The sequence below is a fragment of the Lissotriton helveticus genome, chromosome 4_1 (assembly GCF_964261635.1).
Source record: "Lissotriton helveticus chromosome 4_1, aLisHel1.1, whole genome shotgun sequence".
NCBI lineage: Eukaryota > Metazoa > Chordata > Amphibia > Caudata > Salamandridae > Lissotriton > Lissotriton helveticus.
The window spans coordinates 2,124,663,762-2,124,681,671 of record NC_136063.1 but is presented as its reverse complement, the minus strand read 5'-3'; the positions used below and the strand labels follow the sequence as shown (position 1 = coordinate 2,124,681,671).

General features: G+C 43.4%; 1 long non-coding RNA gene across 1 annotated transcript; it reads right to left on the bottom strand.

Moving 5' to 3' along the window:
- Window positions 1–364: 364 nt before the first annotated feature.
- LOC144829561 (uncharacterized) lies at window positions 365–4,397 on the bottom strand. Its single transcript, XR_013610700.1, has 3 exons — window positions 1,299–4,397; window positions 636–1,091; window positions 365–460 (listed from the first exon to the last, which is right to left on the bottom strand). It is a non-coding gene; the product is annotated as an uncharacterized LOC144829561 (long non-coding RNA).
- Window positions 4,398–17,910: the final 13,513 nt, after the last annotated feature.

Genomic DNA, 17,910 nt, shown 5'->3' with positions numbered 1-17,910 from the left:
CAATGCACGTTCCTGAGGTGCTTTTGGTTAACTATACCAGTGCATAACTAGTTGAGTGCGTTTGGGTGGCTTATGAGATGCAGCAGTAGATTGAAGTAGAGACGTTGTGGGTATCATGGCCCTGAGTAGCAATGGGACCATAATGGAAGTATGTAATGGAGACCATAAAAAATTACCAGTATGAAAGTTGCATAATTCAGATTTGGACTTGCTCCTGCACACCAGTCTTAATGCTCAAGAGGGAGCGGAAAGCCTGTGGCACACCATGGGTGTCAGAGAAGTCCGCTAATTGCTAGGAAAGGGAAGTAACCTTTAGAAATTAATGCTGTGAAGCAGCAGCAGCATCAGATTGACTTGACATGAAGCATCTGATTGACTTGCTGTAAAGCTGCAGCTGCATCTCATTGACTTGCAGTGAAGCATCTCATTGACTTGCTGTAAAGCTGCAGCAGCATCACATCTGATTGACTTACAGTAAAGCATCTGATTGACTTCCCATGGAGCATCTCATTGACTTGCTATGAAGCTGCAGCAGTATCTGAATTGTCGTGAAACATCTGATTGACTTGTCGTGAAGCCTCTCATTGAAATGCTGTGAAGCTACAGCAGCATCTGATTGCCTTGGCGTGAAGCACCTGTTTGAGTTGCTGTGAAGCTGCATCTCATTGACTTGCCGTGAAGCATCTCATTGACTTGCTATGAAGCTGCAGTTGCATCTCATTGACTTGCTGCGAAGCTGCATCTGCATCTCATTGACTTGCCGTGAAGCATCTCATTGACTTGCTATGAAGCTGCAGTTGCATCTCATTGACTTGCTGCGAAGCTGCATCTGCATCTCATTGACTTGCTGTGAAGCATCTCATTGACTTGCTATGAAGCTGCAGTTGCATCTCATTGATTTGCTGCGAAGCTGCACCTGCATCTTATTGACTTGCCGTGAAGCATCTGATTGACTTGACGATGATGCTGCTGCAGCATCTGATTAACTTGCTGTGAAGCTGCACCTGCATCTCATTGACTTGCCATGAAGCATCTCATTGACTTGCTATAAAGCTGCAGTTGCATCACATTGACTTGCTGCGAAGCTGCACCTGCATCTCATTGACTTGCCGTGAAGCATCTCATTGACTTTCTATGAAGCTGCAGTTGCATCTCATTGACTTGCTGCGAAGCTGCACCTGCATCTTATTGACTTGCCGTGAAGCATCTGATTGACTTGACGATGATGCTGCTGCAGCATCTGATTAACTTGCTGTGAAGCTGCACCTGCATCTCATTGACTTGCTGCGAAGCTGCACCTGCATCTCATTGACTTGCCATGAAGCATCTCATTGACTTGCTATGAAGCTGCAGTTGCATCACATTGACTTGCTGCGAAGCTGCACCTGCATCTCATTGACTTGCCGTGAAGCATCTCATTGACTTTCTATGAAGCTGCAGTTGCATCTCATTGACTTGCTGTGAAGCTTCGCAGCATCTGATTGACTTGCTGTGAAGCATCTGATTGACTTGACGGGGATGCTGCTGCAGCATCTGATTAACTTGCAGGCTGCTCATCCTACGCTGTAAGACACAGCTGTGCACAGAAGGGTGGCACACAAGGTAGATCATAGAGCCAGAGTCTGTTACAACCATGTTGCTGGTGAGAAGGCAGAAAGTCAAAGAAACCACAACATTTCTGCATAGGCAAAATGTCCCATGGAGGTGAGGCTTATTTTATGCATCTCAGTTACTTTTAACAATAAATATGTTCCTATCCCATTGAAGAGGTGGTGTAAGCTCTGAATCTTGTACAAAGTGGGGAGTCAGGTGAAGAGACCTTCAAAAACGCTTCACAGTCATGGGAAAAACAATGCACCGGTCAAGACAGACGCACCAAGAGGAAACAACAGCAACAAAAAGAGTCAGCTGTGACCGAGGACTCATAGAATGTAACTTAAAATCCATCTGGAATGCAGAGGTGCTCTTCCAATAGAGCCTCATTGTGACTTAAGTAACTACATATAACTAAAAGAAAAATTGAAGTTGCCTAACCCTGCACAAAGACCAAATATGGGAATACAAAACCTGCAAAATCTGGGGAGAACTGAAGCGTCCCTTCATGACATCCGTTTTATTTGTCTAGACTTTGATGGTATATACGGTGGTGGAGGGGCGAGGTCTGTGCAGAATACAAATTGTTGCCCTATTTGCTTTGCAATTTATTATTACATCTTTTTTCCAATTCCCAAACAGTGAGCACTCTTCATTTACATTTCTACACTATCAGTGAAACTTAAATTGGCATTGGTGAAACTGCTACATAATTACTAATAGAGTACAATACGACTGGCACGAGGATCTCGGCTGTGTAGATTTATCACACCCCTTAAGCCGATGATTTAAGGCTTCACTGAAAGTTGAGGTCATAGGTTTCCCTCAAAGTTGGATAATTTTTGATTCAGGTACCCTAGCCTTGTAGAGTCAAACTGTCACTGTATCTCATATTCAGGTGTATGATTATTTATCTAGTCTCAAAGGGGAAAGTTCCCTGAACCAATATTTATCCAGGGAAACAGGATGTGACGTGATTCACATAATCAGGGGGAATGAGCTGAGAAGCACATGCAATACTCTTGGCCAGCTCGTCCCACTCAGCCTGGGCTACTGGCTGGGGAATGATGGCAGTGCTTGCTGCCCTCACCCTGAATGCTCAGGGTCTTAGTTCTCTGGCTAAAATGAAGGCAATAGTAAATTGTCCACATATTGATCATCCAGAAGTGACCTTGTTGGAAGAGATCCCCCTTACATGTAAGGCTGGGACAAAGCTGAGGTGTAAATGGTACCCAGCTACCTTCCTTTCCGCAACCACCAACCAACCTAAGAGGCAAGCAATACTTATCCAAGCAACTCAACAGGAAGCGCAGTAACACATCTCTAGTGTACCTGGTTTACCGGGGAGGATTGGGAATAGGCTACTCATGTTAATGGAAGATTCTTTGCCCACGGTATCCTCTAACAGCCAGACTTACTGATCATGGGAGGGACCTTAAAGAGATTGCTCAACTCCCACCATCTATCATTCCAGACCCCCTCTCTTCACCCCCCATCTGTGATTGAAAGACATTGATTATGTGCTCTGTACTGACATTTGGAGAGAGCAACACCCAGGAGCACAACTGCTACATAACTACATAAAATGTAGACACACCATCTCCTCCTTAGCAAGGCTGTTCTTGATACCATACTTTCCTCATCAATATTGGCCAAAGTCCATTCTGATCATGCACCTGTCATGGTAGATTTCCACGCATGTGAAATGAACAGTCAACAAACTAGCGTTTAGTGACCCGGCATTAAGGGATAACATCAGGGAAGCCCTGATGCAGGACTTTAATGATAATATGTCATGGGGAATGTCTTGGAATGTGATATGAGACACTATCAAACCAGTCATAATGGAGAGAAAATAACACACATTGTAACATTTGTCAGAACACTAAAAATGTACAGGAAGCTTAGTAAGGCAAGAGGATAACTGCATCTAGACTGTAGAAAGCACTTGAGAAACAGATAAGTTCAGAGTCATCGATGCATATCTGGATGGGAATGTAAACTTGAAAAGTAGATTTCAGATAAATCTTATGGACGAGGGCAGTAGCAACTTGTTCCCAATTACAAAGACCATAAAATGCATGTCAAAAGTGATACCTCGCCCTGTGCATTTGCACAATATTTTCAAAGGGTCTGGAGAGGTTATAACCAACCGGGCAATTTGTTTGTAATACGGTGGACTCATAAGCCAATGGAAGCATTCTGGATAGAGGGTTACATCCTGGCTGTAGGTTTTGTCAACAATAAAAGATACTTCAGGGCTACAGATCCCCAAAAAGTTCGCTAGTAGATCTTCTTAGGGACATAAACTAGGAAAATAAGTATTCCATAATGTCAACCAGGGCAAGCTGATAATGCAGATGCTTTAGACATCGCATTTAACAATATACCAGAAATAGAAAACCGCCGATTACATGACTATATCACTTTGGCGTCCAGGGTATGAAATATGTATGCATTACAGAAGCTTACGGCAACAGTACGTTACAGAGAAAGCACATTTCTTATGTTTGGGGTCCTTTCAGCACATGTGATAAACAATCTATGACACTGTGCCTGTGTCCTCCATCAACAAGACAGCAGGTGAAAGCAAATATTTCTACAGTAGACACACCAAGATTTTCCAACCGAAGAACTGAAAGAATGGAGTTGTTTTGTGGGAAATGGAAATGTTTGATGAGGACTGAACATCACATCCTCCTGCCTCTTTGTAGTCACTTGTTTTGATAATGCATTGTGAACTTAGTTGAATGGATACTGTGTCTATAAAACTTACATAAAGTTGTTTAAAAAAAATGTAGAAACATTTCTAGATATATGATCATTTCAAGATGAAGACGGGAACACATTATTCTTTTAGTATCCAATTGTAGTGAGGATGCTGGCATGAACCCTCACTTTTTTGGGGTGGGTACCCTATAGATTTCCGTAGCACATGAGGTATCCGCATAGCATTAGCCTCTGTGGGGAAAAAGAGAATGGACATGTATTCCTCACTTCCTCTTTGGGCTCTACGCATAGGAAGAGGTGGGTCTTAGCAATCCGACAGACCTGCCAGAGAGTTTCTTGCAGGGTGCAGATGAAGACGTGTACCAAAGACCCCCCAACCAAATCGGTACTCGCTCAAACTTTAATATTTGTACAAAGTGTTTTAACATTCACAAACTCTCAGATTTACCGACCTCTGAACATTTTTTTTAAATGTACAAAGCCAATTTAACAATACAAAAAGGTTGTTCTAAATGGGTTGAGGAAGCATTAAAGAATCGCTATTTGAAAGAGACGTATTAAGGGTTTTTTCTTCCAAATGTTGATTTCCAACCAAAAATCCAGCCGTAACTCGTTTGTAAACGGAAACGCGCCAGTCTCACAGACCTAACGCCTGACAAAGTCAGAGTCGGAGGGGTCTCACAGCCAGCCCTATCAAAGTTCATCACACCTGTCCTGGATGCCATCCTCAGCTTCATACCCCAGTACCTTCACTTCCCCAACACTGCGCAGGAACAGCAGGAGACCAAGCAAGGCTTCTACGCCATAGCTGGATTCCCGGCCATGTTGGGGGCAATAGACTGCACACATGTCCCACCTGTGCCCCCTCCGGATACTGTACACCACTACCGCAACAGAAAGCACACTAATTCCATTAATGTGCAGGCAATAGTGGACCACCAGGGACTCTTCACCAATGTCGTCGCAAACTACCCCAGCAGTGTGCACGATTCCTACATCCGGCAGTCCTTCATCAACCAGCGCTTCCAGGATGGCACATATGGAACTGTACTGCTCGTTGGTAAGTGACAAATCAACACACCACACACCTCAAAGGCACCATCACACAACGCACCACTGTGGGAATGCACATGTGACCATACCACATACAACATTGCAATCAACATGCCCACCTACCTGACACGACAACACTACTCCATGGTGATCCTGGATTACCACTGCACACCATACAGCCATATCACGGCACCATAGCCACACAACAGCTGAATGTGTGCAGCCATGTGCGAACGATGCAAGTGACCCGTGAATGGGAATGTACACAACGACAAGTGAGCCGTGGATGTGCAGGACTGACATGGGTAGGCAAACCACGGAGATGTCCATGCAGACCACAACTGCAGGAGAATGGAGAGTAGTGAATAGTGGAGGCAACCATGTCATACCAGGCCGTGACTCAGACCGCGGAAATGTTGCTTGCTGCATCCCCCCCTGTGTGTGTGAGCATAGAGGGTGGTCCCTGAGTACGCCAGGGCTGCACAGGGGTGTGGAAAAAAACCCTGTGGCGCAGAGCGTGGTTCTCTACCGGAAAGGCCAACGTCACTGTCAGAGTGGCGCCTCACAGTCTGCCACGAGGCCGACACCGTGAGCAGCGGGACCTGGGTACCTGTGCACCTGCTGCACCCCAGGACGCTGATACCCAGACCAGGCCTGCCCGCCCCAGCACCCCAAGGCCGCACTGCTCACCTGCCGACACCATCGTATGTCAAAGAGGGCCCACCGCGTGCCGGTGTAAGCTCGAAGCCCCAGTCCTGCAACCTCTGCAGCCTCCGCAGACCATCACTGGCCCCCATGACGCTGGCCCCCATTACTCCTTCCTCAATGATGTACTCCACCGGCGTCCCCTTTGTCACAGTAGGTCCCACATGTGGAACTGTGTCCTGAGTCCTGGATGGCAGTGAGTTTCGCCCACCGCTGGAGATGACACCCATGGTGGCAGGACACAAGATGACAACAGGGGCGACTCTTCCACTAAGGAGGACAAGCTTTGCCCCACTGCCTCTTAGCACGGCAAAAAGGAAAAATAAAATGATAATGACGCAATGTTATTATCAGTTTATTTTTCTATGCTGGGGCAGTTTTTTGGGACGGGGCTGGGCTCCTTAGAGGGGAGGAGTGCTGACACCCTCCTAAGTGCGCATGAACGTTTGGTATGCCCTCTGGGTCCGGCCAAACATTCATGCGCACTTAGCATGTTCGCCACCCAGGCTGCATTACAGCCTGGGTGGAGAACATGCCTAGGCTTCCATTCCCCATCTGAGCACGAACTGCGGCGCACAGACCAAGCACAACACTGCATTGCTGCGTTGTGACTGGCTTAGGGGAGCCTTGGTGCTTACCGATCACAGCGCAACATTGCAGCATTGTGATTGGCTGAGAGAAGCCTATCCTGCTTCCTGACAGCAACTTGCCCCACCCCTGATTCACGGGACCAGCCGCGACTGGATGAGAACTGCTTGGTTCAAATTAACAGGACACCGGCGGTCCGGCCCCTGTTAACCTCGGCCGTAGTGGGCACCCTCAACCCCTCCATGGTATACCGAGGAGTCACCCCTCGATGCATGCCTCCTCTGTGTCCAGGAAGCCCAACGAGGAGGTAGTAGCTTTCACATGCCCCTTACTACTTACCAAGTTATCAAACTCTTAGTTGGAAAAGCAGTTTATTTAAATCGCATTTGCATCATTCTCATTTACAGTACACTGCGCTGTCCTGGGAACGAGTACGTTAATTACTCCTGAGAAGGCTGCTTAATTACTCTCCTTGAGAAAAGAACTGTCACCTAACTAATGACAATGCTTTTTTCATCGTGTCAGATCCACTATTCATCTTTCGGGGAAGGCACTTGGGAGAACTGCGGGCTATTTTGATAGCAACAGTGCCCTCTGGTGTAAAACAGGCGTATTGTGAATCGCTCTGCAGATTAGAGTGGACCAGATCTAGGGGCCTCATTTATGAAAGCCTTGCGCCACCGGTGCGTCACTTTTTTCCATGTTAAAAGTGACGCACCGGCGGCGGAAGTCCTTTATAAATAAGGCCGTAGTAGATATTTTAGCTCTGTTTCTTACTTTCAAGGCAACATGAAAATACATATATTTTTGTAATGTTGTTAGCAGAAACATAGTGGTTGAATTTTCTGGAGTAAACATACAAAAAAAGTACTATTACGTGTAAATTGTTAAAATATATGTTTTGTCAATGCAGATCTGTTTATATAGAGTCTGCTAAAAAAGATTATTTTTTTACAATGTCCTCTTCTTTTAATAGAAATATAACAAATTATATAAGTAATCGGAGCAGAAACTAATATACAGTTCGCACGAGGCTAACATATTAGGGGCTAGGGGGATGGCTGGCCCACTAATAGCATTGAGTTTAAAAAATACTATTTACTATAGAATGGCAAATGAGTCAAGCTATTATGCTCAATTTGTAAAAAAACATAAGTTCAAGTTCCAAATTGTTTATTATTATAATTATTTGTTTTAGAAAGCCGATGTCGACACTGCTGAAAGTGGGGGTTGCCAACCGTCAAGGCTGCCTTGTATTTGATTCCACCTATGCCTCTTTCTTCCATACCCTACACTTCCTGTCTCTTTATCTGACTTCTGCAGGTGCTTTTTCATAACTACTTTCTCCTCTTGCCACTATTTTTCTATTCCTCTGTCTTTCCTTTTCTCTCTCTTGCTCTGGATGAAAGTCTGATTATGAAAATTAAATCCTATTTCCTAAAATTTGAAGCTGGTGACCACCACAAGCTAACAGGTACACAGTGGCAGCGGCTACTGAATAGTACGTGTGGGACGGGGTAATGGGGAAAAAAATTCACTTACCTGCCGTTTGCCGCCTCTCCTATATTTGTTTTCTGTCCACTACGAACAGAAGCAGGAAGCACAAAGGCTCCCAGACTCCAGTAGCCAATGATGACGCTGCTATCACCAGCATAACAGCAGCATCATGATTGGGATGTGCAGTTTGGTTAACCACTCAGACAGGGACTAGGAGCCTGGCACAGTTCTGCACTTGGGTGTACAACACAGCTGGGTGGAGAAATGGTAAAGTGAACATGACGGTTTGGCCTGCCCAAGACACTGGCTAAACCATCATGGGCACTTATGGTGCATCAACCTGTCCCCCCCCATGACACAGCCCAGCCCCATCCTGCCCTGCCCAATACTAAAAACAAAACTGTCGCAGTACGGAAAAATAAAATTATAACAATGCGTTATCATTTTATTTGTATTTTTTCAAGTGGGGCAACGCTCCCCCACCTTAGCGAAGGATCCGCCGGTACACAATAAACACTAGTCAAACTCCTTGAGTGGGGTGCATATTTCCATCTCAGACATTTGTGGTGCCGTCATACACCATCACAGCCTCATAGCCAACACATCACGGTGGATCAAACACAACAAACGTGAAGTAGCTTCTGCCAAGTATACAGGAGCATCTTCAGTGGAAAAATGTCTACCACGATGTAGTAAAAAGAAGAAGGTCTAATCCAGGTAATTTTCCATGTAGGTTTATTGAAGTAAGGAGTTACGTGGGGAGAGCCCCACCAGGAGCAGGCTCACTGCTGCTCAGCCCATCTCTAACTGAGACTCACACACAAACATTCCATTCACCCACATACTCTCTCCCAGGCACTCAGGCTGAGCAGCCACAGTATAACACACACCAGCAGTAATCACTAGTTTTGGTGTCTTGTTTACAGGTCCCTCACAACCCTGGATCATAAATAATATTTCCTTCAACATAAGGATACCATAGGGGTGCAAATTCATATGATGAATTTGTCTCCACATTTAGCATTCTCCTTCAGAAATTTGAAGATTTTCAAATACAAATATACTTTAAGGCCCAGATTAACAAAGCAGTCAGGGAACACAGCACCCAAAGTTGCTGCTCTGCGTTGCGTGACAGGGAGAGAGCAGAAAAGCAATATATTTACAGAGATGTGGCACTATCCTTCTCTCTGCCTAACGCTGGTGCACAATTAGTCTGGTGAGCACCACACTCAGGTTTGCACCAAAAGTGCAAGGGTGTATGCGTAAATCAAGTATAGGTACTGTACTGGATTGGTACTCTCTAAGTACAAAAACAGACATTTTTCATGTGTGCTGTACAGCGCAGCACTCATGCAAAGTGGGAAAAGTTAGGAGAGCATGTCTCCTTTTTAACACCTGCTGTTAAGTGGCGTCATTTTTTTACGCAAAACCCTATTGGTAGGAGATAGGGGTACGTGTCAAAAAACATGGGTGAATGCATGGGAACTCACATGTACCCCCCATGGAACGTTCCCATGATGCAGAGTAAAGCTAAGCAGCGCTTTGGGCTTCTTTGTGTAACTTTCATGCAACTTTCCAGAACTAAACAAGTTTTGCACTGGAAAGTGAATGTTTGCGTCCTTATTGCGATGATAACCCAGCACACGGTGTGTTAATCTGGGCCTAAATCTTTTCCCATGCTTTAAAAACAAGTTTTAAAAAAGTACTATTTTTTGTACACCTTTTTGATCCAAAATAGTTTTGGTTTGGTAAGTGCTACTGAAGTGATTTACAGAGCTTTTTGATGCCTGGAAGAAGTCATTACTAACCATTGTATATTTTATACCCGATTCACACTCTTGGAACTGATGTAATTCCATACAGGATTCCCTCTATTGTCAACTCACACTTGCTCAGACTATGTGGACACACGCTGTTCTAAGTTATACTACATGGCAATTCCAGGGGTGTGTCAGTGGAGTCCTATGTAAATAAGATGAAAACGTACTCAGTTATAATGTAGTGGCTTTACACAAACAAGTCTGCATCTATTCCTCACACCTTTTCAGCAAAAGTGAATTACAATTGTTTGATGTAGATCTAATTAATTGCTGTTAATAGTGTCAAAATGTGCATCCCTTTTCACGACAAGTGAGTAGGAAAAGAGGGCATATGTTAAGGGAGTACTTTTAACATAACATGTGTATTTGGAAAGCGCATGTTCACCCAAGGGCATCTTGGTGTTGAATATTAAAAGTTCATTGTTACCCAACTCAATGGTACTCATTTTATCAAGCTCAGGTGGATAAACCACTGAGTGGATCTTCTAGGATTTGGACCTGTGACCATGAAGTCGACAGAGGCCCCTACAATGGATACATTAGTGCACTAAGCAACCAGACCTGGCCTGTTTGAACTTGAAATAAAGAGAAAATCTGAAGTTTCATTTGAATAGATCAAATTTCCTAGCCATACAAATACACACTTTAGGCAATGTATAGACACAACACCTCAAAGATAGGAAAGACGGATGAGTGTGAGATTTTTTTGTTTGTGCCATTCACATATGCTTGTTAGTTCTAGCATGTGTTGACAACAGCGGGAGTGGAAATATCTGGTGAATTATCCCTATGACCATATAACGGTGTACCACATGTTTTTGTTAATCATACGTGCAACAAACCAGGACATATCAATAGGCAGAAATCTTTTTTGATAGTGTGTGCAATATAAATGTAGTTAGTGAGGCAATGACTCAATCAGTCATTTAGTTTAGGAGGTTTAAAAGCAGACTCTTCTACGCACGGACATGAGTAATGAATCGTTCTTAGCTTTCGGACTATGTTGACACTGTGAGGGGTTGTGGGTGGGATCCGGGCGGGAGTCTGCAGGGATGGGAGTTGGGGGGGCAGGGAGTTGGCAGTGGGTGTTCCTATTGAATACTGCTTATACTGCTTGATGATGATGATTATTTTATGCACACTATGTCTCTGGTGTACGGAGAGTAGTGCCGTCTATGCAATGTCTTGACACCCTAATTGAAAATAATAAAAATTGTTTTGAAAAAAAAAAAAAGCAGACTCTTAATAAGAAATTGACTTCTGACTAGTAGTATGGCGAGTCAGTAGGTTTGTGTGCCTCCTGTGCAGCAAACACAACACCTCTAATAAAGGCAATGATCAATACCACAGCGACTCACGGAAAAAGACCTGATTGCTAACAATATCTTTTCAGCCTTGAAAAAGTCGTATGACGAAACACGTGTCGGCTGTCTGACTGGTTTGGATATTACACCCAGATCAAAGAATGTGAGTAACCATTTATAGAATAAATCACATGCAATACAACTTCAACTTTGCATAAGAAGATTCTGTCATTTGAATGTATATCATGCTTTTGTACTTCCATGTGTGCTTCAGCACTTTCGTTTGATATTTGCATGTCAACCAGGCTTCCCTAGTTTTGGCTCTCACACCCCAGGCGACAGGGTGTACATACCAAGAAAGCACCAACTTAGAATTTGTTTGCTGTTTATATTGACTTTCCAAAATGTGTTTGTGTGGCCTAAGATGTGCGAAGACTTTGGCGTAGCCACCATCATTCTATCCATTGGAGGTAATGAGCTGACTGCAAAGAATGCTGGCTAGTTGCTTGGAAGTTGGTAAAACAACAGAAAACAGCAGGGAGTATATAATGGCAGCTGACAGAGGACATAGCTTCGCTCTGCTGTGCACAACTATAAGAACGGATCCAGGGCCGGACTGGGAACCACAACTGGCCCTGGCAGGGTGCTCGCCCGCCCTCTCCCCCCCCCCACTGGGGGAGGGGGAGGGGGGCGTTGGAGGTGCCACTGAGCTCTTTGCCGGGGCCGGGTTTCAGCCGATTTTGGTACAGGGCCGATTTTGCAGCTCTGCTGCAAAAACAGCCCTGTAACAAGAACGGCCCCCAGGGGCCCAAAACCAGCCCCTACCCATGCGGCACACTGTGGGATTGCCCGGTGCCTGCTATGGCCAGTCCGCCCTGAACGGATCCTTCTGTAGCATTACTCATTGTACTTTTTATTTGCTTTTACGTCACCTCTGTAGTGGTTTGATGCATAATTTGTTTTGCACAGTGGTAGGTGGGAAGTAAGAAGTGGTGGCATTGGGCAGGCACCAGTGCTGCAAGGAAAGGACTATAGAAGAGGCAGGGAGAGGTAAAGCTGACAATTTTCAGCTGTGTTACATTTGGCCCCTTTATATGCACTTGTTTTGTAGTTCTACGTAGCAATACGTTACACATAATATGGCTATCACAAAACGTACAACAAGAACATTTATTAGGCACTCAAAATATTGCCATCTAGTGACTTTAGAATCCTTAAAACATTACTACGAAGCCTCATGTTCGTTTGAGAGGAACTAGTTCCAAGAGTGACAGTGGTTCTTGGAATTAAAGTGGCCTTGAAAGCCCACGTTTAAAGATGTAACAATAAGTGTGTTTCGAACAATATTAGTTAAAGCAGCAGATATGCCACTGCTGCACATTATGTAATATTAATGGACCGTAGAGTTCTTATCTAGAATCAGGGCCAGGCATGTATGTTGGCCCTTGAGTCATTGGGAGATCTCTTAATCCTTGGTCTAGTCCTGTAGTTCTAGTGCCAAAGCAAGGGCCTACTGACTTGCTGTTATGTGTGGACTACTGAGCCCTCAATTAGGTAGCTGTGAGAAATTGGGTTTCTGGTTAATTAGGGTGTGAGCCCCGGTCATGCAGCAACCGCAATGCATGTCAGGGTGAGGCACAAGCCATCCCTAAAATGAACCTGTGGTCAACCCTCTAGTAGCCTGACACAGAGCAGTCAGGCTCAACTTAAAGGCAATGTGCAAAGTATTTATGCAACACTTCAAACAGTAATAAAGTGAAAATGCCACACCAAAAGGATCCCACACCAGGTAAGAAAAACAGAGCAAAATGTAACAAATAAAACAAGACCAAAACGACAAAAATCGAATCAGTAGAACTGGAGTTTCATGTTGGTTACATTAATAGATCAATTGACAGGATATCTCTCAAGTATATGTTTGTGTCAATATCATACATCATTAGGTTATGACAGTCAGTAGTTCTGTTTATGTGTATGATACAGTAGAGAACAAAGCCATGACTGATAGATCGCCATATATCAGTGCAGATTACAAAGTTCTCTGAAAAATGTATATCTATTTTAAAGAAACTGTGTAATTAATTGCTTTTACACATTTTAATTAAAATTTGGGAGAATAAGTTAACCTGTAAATAAGGAAATAGCTTTTCAACACGACTACATATCGACCTACATTTATCAGCACTAAGTACCTTAAGGATGTGAAATGTTTTTTACTTTGCAACAAGTTGTATATCCACCCTTTAGAATTTTGCTTGTCAAATTGTGAAAATGAGCGAGATACAAAGAGATCATGGTGATTTAGGCAAAACTGAGAACATACTTCAAGTCATAAGAAGTTAGCAATTGGGAACAGGCTCTCAAATACACAGAGTGTTAAAAACCTAGGGGCATATTATCAAGGGGGTTTATCTCCGCTTTTTTGGCTTTAAAAGCCAAGACAGCGGAGATAAAATTATCTCCCTATTACCAAGCTGTCGCTAACACCAGTTAGTGACAGCTAATAGGAGATAGCGACCATCTTGGGCCCCGCTTTGCATGTCAGTGATATTTATCACTAATGACATGCAAAGTGGGCGTGCCAAGATGTTAGCGACTGGAAACAGTCGCTAACATCGCTATCTCCTATTACCAACTTTTGGAGATATTCGCGCTAAGCGCGAATATCTCCAAAAGCTAACACCTGCCCTGAGCAGTTCTTCACCATGTTATCCAATGGGAGGTGGATAACATGGCTAAGAGCATTTGCTTGATAATGCATGAATATCGCTGACTTTTCAGCGATATTCATGCATTGCGGCCGTTTTTTATCGCATTTGCGATAAACCTTGCAAATAGCAAGGTTTATCTGCGATAAAAATCGCCGATGTGCGGCGATAATTTTTGTCTCTAAACAAGTTAGAGACAAAAATTATCGCTAGTTGTTGGTAATATGCCCCCTAGTTTCTGGTTCTCCCTGGCCTTCCCTTCTAACAACAGGTAGCAACCATTGCAGAAAATGCAAACTACCAACCCATAGTAATAGAAGGGCCATCCAGTTCCTACAGGTGAACTGTGGTACGGTTAATACTTTCTCAATAAAACTGTGTGTTTGTTGGACAACATAAACGTCAAAACTGCGCAAGACTTGAGTCCATGCACACCATCAGGATATGTTGGCCTTAGTCCTGGCTAGCTCACAGTGCACCACCTGTACCCCTAACCAAGCAAGGCAATAGGTGGTATGGGCAACCTTAGAACATGATAACCCTGACTCGTCAAGGAAATCACATAAACAGATCTTAAGCCCTTTCATTGGGTAGCTCATGCATGTCCAAAGTGGGACAGAAGAAATACATGAATTGCCCTTTCAAATATTTATTGAAGCAATAAGATTCTTGTGTACAATACGTGTTCTGCAACTATCAATAGAAGGAAACAAAACAGAGTAAGCCAGCATCACAAGAATGGTAAAGAAAATGAACAGTTCAACCACTGTGCTGTTACATAGAATATATGTTCGCATATGAATATAGTTATAATTGTGGGCCTACCTAGCTCTCCCAATGCTAGTGTGCCCAGGGTGGGTGAATCTGCCAGAATACCGGAGGGTGATCTAACTCCCCAGAGTGCAGAGCTGGGTGCCATCTTTCTCAGGAGGTATACAGGATTCAGCTGGGCTGGAATTCCAGCATGGGGCAACCTCAACAGTGTCAGCAAAATGCTCCTCTAACTAAACCAAGGAGCGATGTTTATATAATAAACTTTCCCCATGTTGTCATGGTGAAGTCCCAGTAAGAATGACATTATTTATTCTATCCTTACAGGGCTGTTGCTGAGAGGACAATAAGAAACATAAAAATTTTGCCCAATGAACTTAGCCCTTTGTACAGAATATTCAAGGCTCTGATAATATGCTTAAGAAGAAGTGTAAATGTAAGCAAAGTCACTTTAGAGAATATTATTCCATACATGCCTACAAGCAAATGTGTGTTAAGTGTCAACGTTCATCAAAGATGTCAACTTTAACTGAAAGTATGTACATTGGGAATATACCATGCTATAGCGCATGCTTTTACATCGCATTCCATAACAACGCGGTTGTTACAACGACCGCGTTATTACAACACGATACCTTTACAACGCGTCATTACATCGACTTGCAGTAGATGGCGCGCCAACATTAGGAATAGTATAACTTACTATTCCAACTCCACCCTGCGCAACAGTAGGGAAAGTGTTGGAATAGTAAATCATGCTGTTCCTTAGGTTGGAGCGCCATCTAGAGCAAGTCGATCTAATGACTTGCGTTGTAATGGCATTGCGTTGTAACAACGCGGTCAATGTAATGATCGAGTTATTATGGAACGCGATGTAGCAACCGTGTTGTGAAGGTTGTATCCCGTAAAATGGTGGTGTATCTGCCCGGGCCTCATGTGACCACATAACAGAACCAACTGCTCCAAATCATAAGGGTCTTGATGTTATCTCAGCTGGATTATTGCAATACCATCTGTGCTGAGGCACTGCAGAAAAAGATTTTACATTTTCAGATAATGCATGCTCTACATGAACTTACAGAAGTTATATACATAACCCCAGGAGTGACATAAGCAGCAGAGCTAGCAGTTGGACTAGAATGAGACCTACAGACCCGAGCAGGTAAATTAAACCTGTTGGCTCATCACAGGAAGCAAATGAGATTAAATATCACAAGAAAAAACTAAACACAAAAGGGCCATGTCTATGTTAGGCTTAAAAGTAGTCACACCTCTCTCTACATTTCACCCTTTTCTCTCCTTGAATCCTCCACCTTTCCTCCCTTTCTCATACAATCTCTTTTGAGTGAGTATTTATTAACTAAAACAAACACTATCCCTGCCCAAATTTGACAGAATTCAGAATTGTGACCATGGGAGAAAAGTGATTGCCCAGAATTGTGTAATTTGTGAAACTGAGATTACTGAAATCTTTTGGTCACATGAAATGCATTGTAGCCAATAATACATATTTCCTTGACTGGCTCCCTTTCTCAGAATTTTCTTTCCATCGTGTATTTATCTATCTTTTTACCTTTCCCCACTTCTCCTTCCTTTATCTACACGAGCTCTTCTTTCTCTATTTCGCACACCTTTCCTCTCTTGTTTTTGTGACAGAGTTTGTCAATCATGTATTTGATTCTCACATATGCGCATCTCTATCTACTCATCTTACTCACTGAGAGCCTGATTCACAAAGGTAAACTTAGGCCTGAAGTCTAAGTTTAGACCTGACGACAAGGTTTAGACCTAAATCTCAGCTTAGACCTGAGGTCTAAGTTTAGACCTCAAGTCTAAGTTTAGATTGCAGGTCTAAGTTTAGATTTCAGGCATAGAGTTAGACTTAGGTCTAAACCTAGACTTCAGATCTAAGTTTACCTTTGTGAATTGGGCCCTGAGTGAGTGACTATGAGATTACTTGTAGAGCACAGATCAAATTTGCTACAGTTCCCAAATGGAAAAATATGACAAAATAACATTGGGTTGTTAGACCTGACATACTTGGTACGGTTTTCACCAAAACATTTTGCTTTCACTCCTCCTGTTTTGCCGAATTGTTTTTTGTTGGCACTAGGACTCTGCACACTACCACTGCTAACCGGTGCTTAAGTGCTTGTGCTCACTCCTGTAAAGGTGGTAATATTGGCTTACATTCAATTTGCACATTTAATTTACTTGTAAGTCCCTTGTAAAGTGGTACTACATATACCAAGGGCTTGGCAATTAAATGCTATTAGTGGGCCTACAGCCCTTTTGTGCCACCCACTTGAGTATTTATTTATTTGAAAAGTTCTATAAAGCACAAACATGACTCCTACGTGTATCAGAGCGCTGTACAAAGGAAGTGAAAGGAGGTAAAAGCATGAATACAACACCATAAAGGACCTTAACAAGCACAAATACAAAAAACAAAGAGAAACAACCCATATTGTGGGACATGTAAGGTATCAGAAATGCAACAAGTCTAATGAAGCACGTGGAAAGACACAATTACAATGTTGAACAGAGGTAAGACATGTAAAGTACCAGAGACAAGGCCGCAAGAGCAAGAAATCTTATAGGGCACGTGGAGAGACAAAATTAAAACTTTTGAACAGAAGTATCATAGAGTGTCAACAGGAAATAAAAGTTAGTTATAATGGCTTTGGGACTATTGCGGTAGATGGTCATTCAGGAATAACCATTTTCCATGTTTTTTTAATCAGGCAGGAGAGGGGTTTGATCTGATCTCAGGAGGAAGAGCGTTCCATATTCTTTTTTTTTAAATAATTCTTTTTATTGAAAACTAGACATGACAATCCAGTATGTATGCATACATGAGCAATGCATCAATCCATTGATACAGGATAGACAGCAAACAAGTAATTACATGAGCAAGCAATAGTGTAATTACAATTCCCCAGTAGTCAGACCCATAGCGCAGATGCCTTCTCTCGTTTGTGGGGGCACACATAGCCCTCCCCTATAGTTGTTCCATTTCCCCCAGATCTGTGTCCACTTGGTGGGGCACCCCCTAGCTTCGTATATGGCCTTTTCTGTAACCATGCACCAGTCCATATCTTACCCTAATCAACTTGTCGTGGTGGGTCCCTCTCCCTCAAA